At 42.0% G+C, this 14,112-nt stretch overlaps 1 long non-coding RNA gene across 1 annotated transcript in view; it reads left to right on the top strand.

Annotated features, from left to right (window-relative positions):
* LOC116423532 overlaps window positions 1-13,621 on the top strand; it is a 28,082-nt gene extending 14,461 nt beyond the window's left edge. Inside the window, exons 2-3 of the long non-coding RNA XR_004234142.1 lie at window positions 12,670-12,794; window positions 13,607-13,621. This is a non-coding gene — a long non-coding RNA (uncharacterized LOC116423532). The remainder of the gene's footprint in view (window positions 1-12,669; window positions 12,795-13,606) is intronic.
* Window positions 13,622-14,112: the final 491 nt, after the last annotated feature.

Below are 14,112 nucleotides of genomic sequence, written 5' to 3'. Positions count from 1 at the left end.
TTTTTGTTTGGTTGTTTTATGACCAGGTCACCTTTGAGTATATAGTTCTGGGCACATAGTAGGTGCTTAATAAACACAGAGGAAGTACCTGCCAGAGCACAGTGCTTGGCAAGTGTTTGGGCTCGATTCATTCATGCTGAATGTCTTGAGGCCATTCACTTGCCTTCCTGGCCCTTGTTTTCTCCTTTGTAAAGTGAAGGGAAGGTTAATAATAATAACCAGCATTCTAACTCCAGGCTTTGGAGTTAGAAAAGAGCAGATCTGGCAAAGGATCAACTGTGTGGGTTGAGTGTGGGGGAGGAGACACGGATGAATCACCTTCAGGACTTGGGTGTCACGGGGAGGAAAGTAGAAATGGCAGAATGGAGAAGTTGGCGGGGGGGAAGAGCGAATTCTGTCTGGGTCTCAGTTAAAGGTAAAAGGCTTCGGCCTGGCATGTGGGTCTAGGTACCTACGGGCCGGGCCCAGCACCAGGACTTGATAGAGTCCGACCCTAACCCGACTTGATGCTCTCTGAGGTCCCTCAGGATTGGGTCTACAATCAATGACCAATGAACACTCTGAGCCTCCTTTTCCTCTGTCCCAGGAGTGAGGAGATTGGATCAGATGACCCGAAGCCCTTCCCGATCCAGAGCCATGATCCCATCACAGGGCTGGAGGCTCCGGGGATGAGCATGGATCTTGGAGGGAGAGCACCTCTGGTGCCGACCTCCCCTCTGGGCCTCTCCATAGGGCAGAATAATATCCTTTCCCACCCTAAATCTAAGATCCTTTGATCATATCATCCACAAGTGACTGATTTTCTCTAGCTCCCAATCTGTTCCTTCCCAATAGTTAATAAGCAGAGATAATAAAAATAAAAATAATTTTATTAAAATAAAATAACAAAATAATGATAATATAATATGTTACATATTATATAGATATATTATATTGATATTATGATATTATCAATATAATGATAAAATAATAAGCAGTCTCAAGATAATAATAACTAGCATTCATTAATATTTACAACTTACAAAGCACTTTACATACAATTCCAAGGCTTTGCTATCTGGTTTTTATACAACCCCCTACCTACAATGATTCAAGGAATTAATAAATTAATAACAATAATAATTAATATTAACTACCTCCAATTTTGTTGTTCAATCTACTCTACCCCGTTGTTTTTAAGAGAAGAAATAAAAACAATGATAATCCTATTTATATGGAAGTAAAGTTAAACTGACATACTGAGCTTTCTCTATCTAAATGGAAAACCTGTCTCTGGCTGTAGAGATAATTTGACCTCCTCTTTATCTCTGTGATCCTCCCCCTCCTCTCCATTCCTTTCCTTTCTCTCAGCCCCCACAGGGTATCTCACTTACTGTATCCTATCTATTGCACCTGTGGGTGCAATGCCCAAAGAAATGCAAATTTTTATCTCTGAAATTTCCCAAGATGTTGTAGAGTTCATAGGTTAGATTTCTTTCTTAAGGACCAGGCCTTAAACCCAAATCACTCCAGCTCTGCTGATTGGCCGACAATAGATCCCAGACCAAACCCTAGTTAGTTGATCATGGTTTGGATTCAGAGTGAATATAAATGGTAGAAACACAGAGGGTCTTCCCCTTATAGACTGATTTATTTTTTTATTATTATTATTTTTCGTTTTGTTTTATTGCTTTTTTTTTAATATGTAAAAGAGTCCATTTTTTGCCTCATTTCTTACCTAGTCCTAATTAGTGAATGGGCATCGTTTCAGTCAAACTGAGACCTGTTGGAGACCTTAGCTTAAAAAGGGCAAGTTCTCCCATTGCATCCAGGCCATCTCCAGTCATCCTGATCCAGATTTGGCCACTGACCCAGATATCTCTGGAGGAGTGAGGCCCGTGACCTTGCCCAGCCCTCCCTCACTTAAGTCCAATTCACTTGCAGGTCATGGCGTCACCTCCTTATTATCATGGGTCTCTTTGAGAAGGAAGGACAACAGCCTACATGAGTTCTTGGGCCACTATATTCCATCGGTTCTGTCTTTCCCCCAGCTCTGAATGAATTCCTTTGTAAATATTTATTTGAAGCTACTTTTTACTGCTTTTTTTTTTCTGGTGATAATTACTGAAGTTCACCTCAATGTACACAGCACAAGTCACAGTTCTATTATTTTCATCCAGTGTGTGAGGCAATATGTTAAAGGCCAAGGATCAAAGAAAAAGGAGGGAAAAAAAAAACCCTGCCTCCTAAGAATTTACCTTCTTATGAGGGATTCAACATAAGCACAAATCCATGCATTTAAAATAAAGCACATACTTTCGCCAGGGAAAGATCAGTACCAGGCTCCATAAAAAGCATCCCACAGAGGGTGAATCTTGAGCTGAGTCTTAAGAAAGCTAGGTATTCTTTTTTATATTTACTATTTTATTTTTCCTCAGTTACACGTAAAAACAATTTTAAGTGTTTGTTTTTAAAACTCCAAGTTCCAGGTTTTTTCCTTTCCTCTCTCTCCACACCTCTCATTGAGAAGGCAAGCAATTTGATATAGATTACACAAGTGGAGTCGTGCAAAACATTTCCATAACAGTCATGTTGTGAAAGAAAACATAGACCAAAAAAAAAACCCTCAAGAAAAATGAAGGAAATAAAAAGTACGCTTCAGTCCATATACAATACCAGTAGTTCTTTAGACCAAAAAAAAAATCCTCAAGAAAAAATGAAGTAAAAGTATGATTCAATCCATATTCAAACACAATTACTTCTTTCTCCAGAATGGAGAGCTTTTTTATCATAAGGTTTTCAGAGTTGTCTTGGATTATTGTATTGCTGAGAAGAGCCAAGTCGTTCACCACCGATCTTACAATATTACTATTATTTTGTCCACACTACATTTCTCTTTACATGGAAGTCTTTTCAGGCTTTTCCAAGGGCATCCTGCTCATCATTTCTTCCAGCACAATAGTTTAGCACAATTTGTTCAGCTATTCCCCAGTTGATGAGCATCCTCCCAATTTTCGACTCCCTGCCTCCAGAAAAGTATTGCCATAAATATATATTTTTACATATAGGTCCTTTTCCTATGTTTTTTTTAATCTCTTTTGGGATACAGACCTAGTAAGGATGTTGCCAGATCTAAGTTTGAATGTCTTTATAGTCCTTTGGCCATAATTCCAAATTATTCTACAGGATGGTTGAATCGGAGTGAACTGCACCAACAGTGAAGCTAGATATTCTAAGAGTCAATCATTTGATCGACTAACAAATATTTAGTCTTTGCAGGCTCCGAACTAAGTCCCGGGGACTCAAAAAAGAGGCAAAATACTGTCACTGCACTCAAGGGACTCAGTTGGAGTCAGAGCATTCTCAGTAGACAGAATAGCCAATGCCTGGAGACGGGAGATGCTGCAGCTTGGGAGAAGAGCTGTTGCATCCAAAGTGGGTGTGGAGGAAAGGGGAAGCCTGGAGGACCACCCAGGCTGTGGAGGGCTTTACATCCCAAACAGGGGATTTTGTATCTGATCCTGTAAATACTCTAGAATCTCCCGGGGCTGCCTGTGTGGGACCCTTTGAGGAAGCGGAGTAGAGATAGGCTGGGGCGGGAGGATCCAAGCCAAGAAGATGAGTAGAAGGTCCTGGGGGCTGTGCTGGGGATGTTCCGAGAGCCAAGGAGAGGACGTAGACGGTTGTGAAATGAGAAATGACAGGATCTGGCAAAGGTTGACTGTGGGGGTTGAATGTGGGGAGACAAGGATGACTCACGTTCAGGACTCGGGCGCCTGGGAGGATGGTGGAAATGGCCGAGGGAAGAAGAAGGGAGGATCTGGGGGCAAAGGATGAGTCCTGGTGGTTTCTCAGCTGAAGATAAGTCTTTGATCTGACATCCAATAGAACAGCGGTCTTCTGGGGGGAAGGTCTTTGTGTCCCCTCAGTGCCTGGCACATCATCGGGGCTTTCTTATTTGGATCCCCATATTCAAGCTTGTTTATGATCCAAAGCCTTCCCCTCCATCCGCACCCTCCGTGCTCAGTCCCACTGGACTTCTTTCTGACCCTGAATGCACCTATGGTTGCCCACCTCCGTTTTCCTCCTTTTCCCCTTTCTAGAACTATTAATTTTCCACCCAGCCTTTAAAACCAAAGCCAAAAGCTTCCTGGGAGCCTGCCCTAAATGCTCCAACAGCTAACAGTCTTTCCCCTTCTGTAGAAAAAACATTTATTAAGCACTGACTATAAGCCCAACAAGGGGGCTAAGTGTCATACAAATATAATATCATTTGACCCCCTGGAAGGTTATTAAGCCCATTTTACAGATGAGAATATTGGGGTGGGCAGAAATGAAGTGTTTGCTGGATCACACAGCTAGGGTCTGTGTTTCCTCCAGGCCCAGTGCTCTGTCCATTGCACCACTTAGGTGCCCATCTAATGCACTCAGCAAGCCAAGTTTTCCATTATAATTACTTAATTGTATGCTTTAAAAATAATATAGGTCGTAGTTTTCAATCTGGATCTTTTCAGCTCTCCAGGAGAATGTAAACTCTCCGAGGTCAGAGAATGTCTCATTTCTGCTTTCTGATCCCACTGCCTGGAGCATAATAAGTGCTTAAAAGAAGTTTTCTTTATCCTCAGTGTTTAGACCAATGCCAGGCCCACAGTAGGCATTTAATAAATGCCCATTGCCAACTTGGATTCAAATTTATGTTCTGTGACTTCCCAGAGACTCATTCCCATCTCTTCTCTGTTCTGCTGCTTTCACTGTGAAATGAAGGCTCTGGCATGAATCATGCTGCTGTCCTAACATTAATGGAGTGAACCAGGGCTAAAGGGTGCTCTCTCCATCCGGAGAGGTGATGACGGATGGAAGAGGCAGAAGGAGACCCCCAGGGCCAACTGGCCAGCCTGGCGGTTTGTTCTGATTGGTCATGGATGGCTGTTATAAGTATTGGCTTTTTCTCCTTTTTTTTTTCCCCAGTGTGTGTGTGTGTGTGTGTGTGTGTGTGTGTGTGTGTGTGTGTGTGTGTGTATGGGGGGAATGTGGGAGAGAAAAAAATAGTTAATTTTTAAATTAAATTTTAATTAATAAAGTAGACATTTAAAAATGGCTACTTTAAAAATTAAAAAAAAATAAAATGATCTGTAAGGTCCCTTTTTTAATTAAAGTTTTTTTTTTATTTTCAAAATACATACATAGACAATTTTCAGCCTTTACCCTTGCAAAACCTTGTGTTCCAAATGTTTTTCTCCCTCTCTTTCCCCTACTTGCTGTAGATGGAAAGTAATTCAATATAGGTTACATATATTAATTCTTCTATATATATTTATACAATTCTCTTGCTGCACAAAAAAAAATCAGATCAAAAAGGAAAAAAATGAGAAAGAATAAAAAAGCAAGCAAACAACAAAAAGGTGAAAATACTATGTTGTGATCCACACTCAGTTCCCATAGTCCTCTCTGGGTGCAGATGGCTCTCTTCATCATAAGATCATTGAGACTGGTCTGAATCACCTCTCTATTTTGTCAGAATTAATCATCCCATAATCTTGCTGTCACTGTGTACAATCTACGGTCCTTTCTAACAGGATGTTTTTTTTATTCTTTTTTGGGTTTTGGACACCAACATCTCCTCTCCTTCCCATTTATTACGTTCAGAGTTGGGGGCTAACAAGCTTCATCCCTGCTGCTTTCCCCAGGACTTAGTGTAACATTTGGTACATAGTAAACACTTAATAAATGCTTGCTGGCTTGACTTCCCAGCTGGTGGCTAAAAGGCGCCTCGGTCAGTTCTAAAAGCTAAAACACCATCAGCTCATAACCAAGACAAGCATTCGGGGTCAAAGAAAGTCTCTCTGTTCTTGGAAACTCAGATTTTAAGAAACTTAAGATTTTTAAGAGACTCAGATTTAAAAACTCAGATTTTAAGAAATTTAAGATTTTAAGAGATTCAGATGCGTGCATGTGTCTGCGTGGGTATGTCTGCTGTCTGGGGCGAGGGTGAGACCCCGATAGCCTGACGTGGGACACACGTGGTGATCCCATTGGCGAGCCTGGCAGCGACACAATGATCATGACTTCACTTGAAAAGGTATTCCTCTCCAGGCAATCTGGGGACAGGCAAAGGTAAACTGGTCCGCCAGGCTTCCGGACTGGTTTTTCTGGTCCTTGGGATTGAAAATTAAGAAATAACTTTGGTGAGTTGCTGAATAAATCGATTCCATTCAACAAATTGATTCAAATGCAACAAAAATGAAAGATCTGCTGTGTTCTTCCAAATTTTAAGCTTTCCCACAATAGAATGAGTTGCTTTGAGAAGTAGGGAGTGATGGCTTATGTACCGCTGTGTGACCCCAGGCAAGTCACTTCCTTTTTTTGAGTAACTGTGTCTATAAATTGCAGAGAAGGTACCAACAGACATTGGTAGAGGGAGGTTCCTAACCCATTAAAATCATAGTTTCAGTCCCTATTCGTAATCATGACTGGCATAAAACCACAGATGGCAAGGCACACTTCCCAAACTTATAGCAAATAGGAAATTGAGAGGAATAGTTAAAACATAGATAATAGAGTTAATATCCAAAAAAAGATCAAGGGGAAACAATGTTGGATCAAGTTCCCTAATAGCCTGCTTAAAATCCTACCTTTGAGTGTTTTGTTTGTTTTTTAAATCAACTTTATAAATCCTGCTTAAATGGCTAGATGGTCATTCATTTGAAAAAGATCTTTCTGCTCATTTTAAGCCGAAAGAGCAAAATGGCAGCCAACACAGAACGGAATCTTGGTCTCAAGGTTCCATCATTGGAAGTATTCAGCAGAAGAAGGTAGATAACTTCTCCATCGTGGATGCTGTAGGAAATATTGAAGCTTTCAGGTTGTGAGCAGAATTCTAGAAGAGTTCCATTAGCATGTAAGTTCCTCAAGAACAGGGACATTTTGATTTTTCCTTTTAGATCTCAATGTCTAGGATGAGTAATTATTGAGCATCATGGGATCAAAGGTCAAGAACTAGAAGGGACCTAAGAGACCTTTTGATAGAAGGGATATAATCTAATCCCATACCATGATGACTAGATGTTATTAAGGTATGATAAACTTTGTTGAATTGTTGATCATGGGCTCTGAGGTCCTTTCCCTTTCAGCATCAACAAATGCAGAGCCAGACTTCTGACATCCCCCACAACATCAGCGGTTTTTGCTGCAGTTGTTGATTTGCCAGGGCCAGGCTGTGGCCATGTTTCAGTGCAGACCCCACAGTTGTCCACGCCTGTGGGAATGAACCGCCTCCCTCCCACTGTTTGAGTTTCCCAACTTTTCATTCTTCAAGTTTCTCATTATAATCAGAAATTGAAAAAAAGTTTATGTTCATTATAATGAGAAATTGAAAAAATATCAATGAATGAATGAACAAGCATTATTAAGGACCTACTATGCCAGCTATTAGAAATGGACCCTGCCCAAAAGAAGCTTACATTCTATTGGGGAAGACAACATGTGAATAATGAAGGGGCAGCTAAATGGCACAGTGGATAGAGCACAGGGCCTGAGTTCAAAACTGGCTTCAGACACTTAATATTTCCTAGCTGGGTAGATCACTTAACCCTGATTGCCTCAACAAAAAAAAAATCTAAACTAAACTAAATTGATATAAGATGTTGTTTTTTGTGTTTGACTTTTCCTGATCCATTGGGGTTTTTCTTGGCAAAGATGCTGGGATGGTTTGCCATTTCCTTCTCTAGCTCATTTTACAGATAGGGAAACTAAGGCAAACTGAGTGAAGTGACTGGCCCAAGCTGGTAAGTATCTGAGATCAGATTTGGACTCAAGAAGTTGAGTGTTCCCTGTCTCTGGCACTCTGTACACTGGGCCACCCAGATATAAGATGCCTATCAATGAACTAGCAAGTATGTCTTAAACTGGACTGAGTTCTGGGCTGGTAAGTCAGCCCCTTTGGGTCTCGTGGGGGAGTTGGCTCCTCCCTGGGCTCGGAGGGCTCCCATTGTCGGGTCTACCAGCAGAGACCTTGAACTAGGACTGCTGGCCCCACCACCCCGATTTTCCTCTTTGACCTCTCTTTGTCCGCTGTGAGCCTGGGCACCTCCCCACCCAGCTGCACTCCAAGCAGATTTTACGAAAGCCCAGGAGGTGCCCTTGTGATTATTACCCAAGCACGCATGAGGAGGACAAGGAGTGCCTCCGGAGAGTCGCTGCCTTCTCCACCTGAGATCAAGGACCCTCCAATAGCAGCCAGGAACATTTCCTCAGCGTGTTCTGATCCAGAGCCCCCCACTAGTCAGCCCTGTGGGGGAGATACAAAGCTGAGCCAAGCCAGGATTCCTGCCCCTCTTTCAGCTTACGCTCTATGGAGGGTCTTGTGGCCACACAGATAATAACAGGACAATACCTTAAGAGGAACAAAAAGGGGTCTATAAAAGGCTTGGGGTAGGTTGGGGCCTTGTCACCCACTGGGCATCTGGGATCCTTCCAAAAGGCACATCTGATTTGTCTCTGAGCCCTGGGTAGGGTTTCAACAGGCAAAGAGAGAGCAAAGATAATGGAAACATCCTTTCCTTGGAGGTAGAGAGCTGGAAATGGAGGCAGAAAAATAGCAATGGCAATAATCATAATCCTTCATAGATTTAATGCTTATATTCACTTGAAGGTTTTCAAAACATTTTACAAATATGATTTCATTCAATCTCCACCACAATATTGGGAGGTAATAATAATTATCTCCCAATAATAAATAAATAAATACCACAATAATAGATGCTATTATTGTCCCCATTTTACAGATGAGGAAATTAAAACAGAGTAAATATTTAAGTCTGAATTTGAACACAAGGCTCTCTGACTTAACCACTCTCTGCTTCTGTTTCCTCACCTGACAAAGAGAACTAATTTAGCCCCCACTTCACAGTGTTATAAGGGTCGATCAAAAGACAATATGTGTAAAATGTTCGAGATCCTCAAGTACCATGTAAAAGTTAGCAGTTATCATTTCTGAATCAAGCTTTTTGGGGAGGTCAGGATTGGAATCCAGAACTCAAAGCACATTTGTCAAATGAGTTTTTTTTTTTTTTTTTAATGACCATGTGGATGCATTCTTTGACTAGTAAGCACTCATTGGCCATCTGCTAGGAAGCTAGCGCAGTGCTGGGTAATTAGGAACATGGTGAAGCTTTAGTACCTTGTGCAAATAAGGGAGTGATAAATATCTGCTCAGGGTAAGAATGAATGTATTAATCTGGGAAAACCAGCTGTGAAACAAGCAGAACACAGTGCTACACAAATGCAGAATTGCACACCAAGGCGCTCTGATCTAGGGTAACTATGCTCCTGTGTATTCCTCAACGCTCCCTGCAGAGCTTCTAGACTCTCTTCCCCAAATACCCCAGCTCTTAAGGGTTCTCTTATTATATATACATGTACATATAGATACTTTATTTTATTATATTTTATTCTATATACATATGTAGAATATTTATACATATATTTTAGACTCTATTCCCAAATACCCTGGCTCTTAAGGGTTCTCGCGTATATATTTTATTATATATACATATTCTTTATTTTATTATATTTTATTCTATATACATATGTAGAATATATATACATATATTTTAGACTCTCTTCCCAAATACCCTGGCTCTTAAAGGTTTTCATGTATATCTTTTATTATATATAATATATATATACTCTTTATTTTATTATATATACATATATTATTATATTTTATTCTATATCTGTATGTAGAATATATATATACATATATTTTAGACTCTCTTCCCAAATATCCTGGCTCTTAAAGGTTTTCATGTATATCTCTTATAATATATACATATATATACTCTTTATTTTATTATATATACATATATTATTATATTTTATTCTATATACATATGTAGAATATATATACATATATTTTAGACTCTCTTCCCAAATAGCCTGGCTTTAAGGGTTTTCATGTATATCTTTTATTATATATACGTATATATACTCTTTATTTTATTATATATAATATATTATTATATTTTATTAAATATACATATGCATATTCTGTCTCTGAGGCAGAACATAAACCCCTTGAGGACAGCTGCTGGATCCCCCTCTGCCATTGTTTCCCCAGAATCTGACATGTTCCTTAATAAATGTAGAACTGATTGAGTTGAAAGGAAAAAGACCTGGAGCCATCAGGGAGTCCAGTTCCATATGGCTGATTCTCCTAATCCTGGCAGACCCAGGATTTAGGTCATAGAAACAGATGTGGAAAGATTTTTAGAGGTCAGCCAGTGTGACTGTCTTATTTTTTTTTTTAAATGTCAAATTTTTTATTGTTTCAATCAAATAAAATTAAGTTGAAATACAGATCTAGAAATATGATACTTTCTTAGGTACTGTTGGTTTGGAACAAACTAAATAGCCTCTTTTATACAGCATCCCTTCCCCTTGGGTTGTCCGCAAATGGCGTGTTTGTTGAGCATCTGTTTCTATGGAAGGCAGCATTAGTGTACCTAGAAAATCCTATACAAAGTACCCATTTTTCAGTTGGTTTAGACATTTTGTACCAAGAAATTTAACAAAATTTGACGTGCATTTATGTGGTATTTCTGCTCTTTCTATAAGCCTTTCATTGCGCATCTGGCAAAAAAAAAATCATATAATATAACTGCAAGTTTATCACAAGCACTAATGAATAAAAATTGTATTTTTGCCCAGCAATAATCCTTTCAGTGGGGAAGAAAATTTTGATAACTATACTATCGGTCGTGTAAGATGCTCGTTCTTAATTTTCTGGCAACTTTAAAACCGGTTGTAAAAAGTGAAAGAATTAATGTTGTTATTTTCCCAGAAACCAGCTCTTCGGTGTTAGTATTATACTTGTTTACTATTGTGCAAAGAATATTTCGGTCTCAGGAAATCCCAGTGAATCAGGACATGATCATAGCTGGGGTTGAGAAAAAGGCAGGTCTCTTTGGAGCTTTTTGAGGGGCTTTCTGGACTTTTAAGGACACTTTTCATTAAATTCAGAACCTACCATTAATCGCCACATTTTACTCCTAGCGCAGGGTTTGTTGGAAATCAGAAAACAGTATTAACAGTCCCGGTGCGGCTCCGGTGCACAGGGATATAACGCACGGCCTAGCGGGTCCCAAAGCTCCAGCGCTCTCAGCTGTGTCCACTGGGCCACTGCACGTGGTCCTCAGGGAGAGCGTCTCCGTGGATCTCCGAAGGGGCGTTTCAGGCTTTGGGCCTGGACACTCTGCCCCTTCTTGGTTCTTCTTTCCTGTCTTCTCTTGGGGAAGTAACGGTGCCATTAAGTGGGATGCCGGAACAAGAAGTGGTCTCCTTTTACAGATAAGGAAACTGAGGCTCAGAAAGGGCAAGCAGCTTCCCCGTGCTCACGTCAGTAATGGAACCAGAGCCGGACTTCAGACTCCCCCTCCTCAGCCCAGACGTGCTCCAGGGTCTTGTGTGTAGTAGTCGGGGAGCCTGTCCCGTTGATCTTGGCCACCTGGAAAGTTCCCCCCTTTGCCTCCCCCCACTTTCCGTGTGAACATCGTCGGTGGTTTGTGTTAGCCCCACCATTGGCCAATCACCGCGAGGGCCGCATCACAAATACTCCCGGCCACGGTTAGAGAGGAGGTAATCAGGCTCAGAGAGGCTGTGTTGGCTTCCCAAAGCCACAGAGCCAGGAGGCAAAAGGCCCCGGACTGGGCTCCAGCTGCGTCCCTGGCTCCCAAGTCTGGGCTGTCGCAGAACAGGTTGGGGCGAGGGCTAGAAAGGACCTGGGGCGAATGGGGAGTGACTTGACCTCTGGGTCCCAGAGCCAGGATTTGAACCCAAGGCTCTTTCCACTGCACTTGGAAAATGCCTTGAGGATCAGCCAAGATCATTCTGAAGAGGCTGGGTGACCCAGTGGTTGGGGATCAGAGACCCTGGGCCTCAGGCAGGTCACTACCCACTTGTGGGCGAGGTGATATAGAGGGCCGTGTGTGTGTGTGTGTGTGTGTGTGTGTGTGTGTGTGTGAGAGAGAGAGACAGACAGACAGACAGAGACAGAGATGCTCCGTGCCTGTGGCCCCCGATAGAGTCAGAGAGGCTGAGGGCTGGTCTCTGAGCAAGCCGGGACGTGCCTGGAATACGTTTCTTCTCGGTTTGTTTAGACGCCAAAGTCACCCTTTGTTTTGCCAACAGCTTCCTTCCTCCAGGCTTAAGCATGTCCTTACATCCTCTCTCTCTCCCGCTCCCTCCCTCCCTCTCTCTGTGTCTCTGTCTCTCTCAGTTTCTGTCTCTCTTTCTGTCTCTGTCCGTCTCTCTGTCTGTCTCTCTCTTTCTCCTCTCTCTCTCTCTGTCTCTCTCTGTCTCTCTGTCTCTCTCTCTGTCTCTCTGTCTCTCTCTCTGTCTCTCTCTGTCTCTCTCTCTTCCTTGTCTCTCTCTGTCTCTGTTTCTTTCTGTGTGTCTCTAGCTCTGTCTCTCTGTCTCTCTCTCTGTCTCTGTCTCTCTCTGTCTCTCTCTGTCTCTCTCTCTTCCTTGTCTCTCTCTGTCTCTGTTTCTTTCTGTGTGTCTCTAGCTCTGTCTCTCTCTCTCTCTCTGTCTCTGTCTCTCTGTCTCTCTCTGTCTCTCTGTGTCTCTCTGTTTCTCTCTCTCTGTGTCTCTGTCTCTCTCTCACACACAAATTTTTCTTCACCCTCCATCAAGGTTCAGCTAAGAAAGGAGAGTCCAGTTCTTCCTGATAGTTGTAGCAATTCCAGAACCGCCTTCCCCCTTGGATAACTTTTGACCACAACGTGAATCTGCACTGAACCCGGTATCATAGAATGACGGTGAGAGCTCCTTTAGGGTTGTGACTGTTTCATTCGTGTCTTTGTATATCCCCCTGGCTCCTAACACAGTGCCTGGCACACAGTAAGTGCTTAATTCATTTATTCTATTTGTAACAGCAGGACCTAGCACAAAGAGAACAGGGTAAGGGGAGAGTGTTGTTTTTTTTTTGTTTTTATATCATATTTCCATTAATTAATTGATTCATCCATCCATCCATCCATCCATTCATTCATTCATTTGTTTGTTTTTGCTGAGGCAATTGGGGCTAAGTGACTTGCCCCTGGTCACACAGCCAGAAAGTGTTAAGTGTCTGAGGCCAGATTTGAACTCAGGCTTTCTGACTTCATGGCTGATGCTCCATCCACTGTGCAGCCCAGCTGCCCCCTGGGGGGTGTTATTTTTGCTTATTCTTCCCCACTGATTGTAGAATGATGCTGAGAGCTGACTTACTGGACCACATGAGGATTTTTTTTTCATCCTTTAATTATTCATTTCCTCAGAAGAGCAAGGTATGGACCAAAGCCCCAAACCTCCAATCTGAGGGCCAGGGAGCACATAGTAGGTGGGTCTCTTGTCACCTGGGTAATCATGAGCAGGTCCAGAAGCCTTCCTGGATTATCAGTCCCTCTCCTTTAAAAGAAAGAGACTGACCTAGAAGCTCTCTGAAGCCCACTCAGGCTTTCCCCACAATGCTTTTTTTTTTTTTTTAATTAAAGGTGACAATTGTTATTTTAAAACATGTTATTGAAATCTTTTGTTTTTATATCATATTGATTTCCAAACATATATTTTTTATCCACCATCCCACTAGGCCCTCCTTGTAACAGAAAAAAGAAGGAAAAAGTCCAACAAAACCAAAGAGCACATTGTCTGTTCATTGGCATAGCCCCCGCTCCAAAGCTGCGGTCCCCACCTCTCAGAGAAGGCAGGAGGTGAGTTTCCTGAACTGTTTCTCCAGGTCTAAGGCTGCGTGTTATGATGATGCCATATTTAGTTTTGTTTGTGGTTTTTGCTCCCACTTCTGTTCCAGTCTTTTCTCATATTTGACAGTTTCCCAGTCTGAGGAGACACCTGAGGATTGTCTTGATTTTAATTCTAAGGAGGCTGTTGGTGTTGTGAGGTCCTTCTGAGCGTCACTCATCCCTCTCCTTGACCACTTTCACTCTGGAGGCCCCTCTGCTTGTAAACGAGAGGAGTCAGTGCAGAGACACCCCCGCCATGAGACCCTCCAGCCTCCCCCCGAGCCACAGGTGCCCATCCCAGGCTTTGTTCAGTCTCCTTTTTTTTTAAAGCAAGAAAACCAAGGTTACAGGAAGT

The sequence above is a fragment of the Sarcophilus harrisii genome, chromosome 4 (genome assembly GCF_902635505.1).
Source record: "Sarcophilus harrisii chromosome 4, mSarHar1.11, whole genome shotgun sequence".
Taxonomy (NCBI): Eukaryota; Metazoa; Chordata; class Mammalia; order Dasyuromorphia; family Dasyuridae; genus Sarcophilus; species Sarcophilus harrisii.
This window is presented reverse-complemented; position numbering and strand designations above follow the sequence as displayed.